Source organism: Aptenodytes patagonicus, chromosome 15, assembly GCF_965638725.1.
Source record: "Aptenodytes patagonicus chromosome 15, bAptPat1.pri.cur, whole genome shotgun sequence".
Lineage (NCBI taxonomy): Eukaryota > Metazoa > Chordata > Aves > Sphenisciformes > Spheniscidae > Aptenodytes > Aptenodytes patagonicus.
In genome coordinates, this window is record NC_134963.1 from 12,684,011 (window position 1) to 12,686,848 (window position 2,838).

The window sequence follows — 2,838 nt, forward strand, 5'->3', positions numbered from 1 at the left end:
GTGAGGAGGGATAGTGGCTGTGCTCATCCGGGTGCAGAAAGAGCACTCACCCTGGCTCACGGTCTGGCCACGGCCGCTGGCAGAGGATGGCAGACGTGCTGTGATGGCCTGCGTCCATGATGTCCTACACTGCTGCCCCTGAATCATTACTTGCGGTCACCAACAACTTGATGCCAGCTTGTGCCCCAGATGTCAAAGGCTCTGTATCCTGTTACTAATCCACTGAGCCATCAGTCCCTTGATGCAGGCTGGATTTACACCAGTAACCTACAAGTGAAAGGCTCAGGGTTGTCTTCTCAATCCCTTGATCTCTCCCTGTCCCCTGGCAGCTGTGCCAAAATTACTGTCAGTCTTGAATCAGTCCTGCCTGGTCTACAGCCCTGATCATTCACGAACGGTGTGGGGCACGTGCTTTGGGTATTAGCCATTTCCTGCAGGAAAAAGGAATTGGGATTTGGGATGTCCAAAAAGAGCAATGGAGACGTGTGGGTCAGAAGCAGATCTCACGGCTAATGAGACATCTAAGAAGTCAACGTGAGCCAGGCCCACTGCCTGGGCCAGCTCCCGAACCACATGGGGCTACAGGGCTCAGGTGTCCAGAGGGGACCGGCTCTGCCCTGCCATGTGGAGCTATTTGGAAGCTTCCTTGGTACCAGACTGGAGATAAAAGCAAAAGGATTATCTCTGGAATTAGATTATTTAGATTGGAGCTTTAATCTCTGACCCTGTCTGCACAAGAAAATAGTAAAACTCCCTGGGATTATTTGGGGTTTGTTGTGCAAGTAAAACCAGGCTTGCAGCAAGAGCTGCTGCTGGAAGGGAAAAAAAAAATAATGCTTTGGAGACCTGCCCTGTCTGACCTGTTCACTGTATCACGGTGAGACCTGGCAGAAAAGAGCTACAGATCATTTGGCAGAAACCCAACTTTCCTCAGAAGTAGCTGTGGCTCCAGGACTGCCTCTGCAATGACACAAAGGTGTCCTGCGGCCACCCTTCCCCTAGCACCGGTGTCCCTGCATTTCTTGGCAAGACAAACACAGCTCTGGCATGATACAAACACAGGGACCTGCCTAAATGAAAACGGCAGTAGTTCACAGAGAACATCCCCAGCCACCGTGATGCTGCGCTGTGGATCAGTGCAGCCTCTAGAAATGGGTTTACAATTTTAGATAAATTAAGACCGTGTCCTGCCATCTGCCGCTGCGGGCAAAAAATGCGGCTGCTTGGTGCAGGACCCGGGAAGGAGCAGGCAGCGGCAGGCACTGTGCCTGTTGCCACTGACTGTCCGCCAGGCTTGTGAATGCTGGCTATGGCACAAGACGCATGCCCCGAGTCTTCACTGGTCCCTGTGGGCAGGCACAGTCACTCTGCTGCATACAGGCAAGCAGCGCAGCTGTCCTCTTGCTCTGCATACACACGCACGCTTCTTCCTCAACGGGCTCCACTGTAAGTGAAGCACGTTTGTGTACAAACACTCCCTATGGCAGGCACAAGCCCGCACAGGTCTCTCCCCAGTATTATCCTAAGTACATATATAACTTACCAGGACTCTGGACTCTGTTCAGTTTATCACCCTCATTTCCTAAGCACAATGCAGCTGCTGTACCAGTAAATATGGAGATCTGTAAATATCCATTTTCCAATTTCTTGGTTCACACCCACATTTCTAAGACTGGACCAGCTCCATAGATACACACACATAGTTTGCATACACCCACTTGCAAACAAACTCTTCTACTGCTGCACTCCCAGGTACGTATCTGCACTCCCTGCTTTTATGTGCGCACACACAAACCTTTCCCAGTGTACACGCCTGTGCAAACACGGGTACACACACACACAAATATAAGGAGAAATGTAGTTTTTTCCATTGCTGGGATATCAGCCATCGCTGCGGCTATGCTGGTTGGCACAGCAACAGGAAAGCAGAAGAGAAAATCCTCCTTTGGGACATGGATTTGTGGACCCTGAGAATTTGAAAAGGAACCTGGGAAGTGAAAGATTTGAGATGGAGCAAGCAGGAGGATATGGGTCCCTAACCTCCCAGTTGGAGTAAGGGGGCAACTGAGAGGAAAACAGCTCCCAGTCACACTGAGAAACACACAGCAATGATGATGCCCTTTGAAGCCAAGCAGAAATTAGTCCTGGCAACTTGTGACTGAGCCTCTGCATAGAGAAAGGGGACAACTGTAGGTCTGGCAGAGCAGGGGAAGGGGGCAGGAGGTTGGGAGCATCTTGGGGAAAGGGGAAGGAGGATGAGCATCTGATGTGTCTGGAAGCAGCTGGTAGGGCCTGGAGGCTGCTGTTGTCACCGCTGCAGACACATGCAGCATTTTTGAGTCTGAACAATCTGGAGAGCAGGGCACTGCCACACAAGGAGGCTCCCGGCCAATTCCTGGCACCAACGGTGTTACAGCTCAGCTCCCGCAGCACGGCCCTCACTGTGCATATGCTCACAGTTGTGTTTGAAATGGTCTGAAAAGGGGGGGGGTTGGCTATTGCTGCCTATCCCCCTCCCACCCAGCTCCCCTCTGTGCCCTTTCTCCCATTGCTCCCTGCCACGCCGCCGCAGGGGCTCTCACCTGCCCCCTTGCAAGCCAGGGGGATGCAGAGGTGGAGACCCTCCTCTCACCGAGAGGCATCTCCAGGCCCCTTCGCCATGAGGACAGCAGGAGGGAGGGCAGAGCCCTGCCACAGGCTTAGTGGCCGGCAGTGATTTCCCTTCCTGCAGCAAGGGCTTGCCTCTGGACTCCGATGCAGATGCCATGGTGTGCATCTGCCACAGCCTTTCTCCCCCAGCCCAGCCACCACCTCTCACAGGGACATCCAGGCTCCACA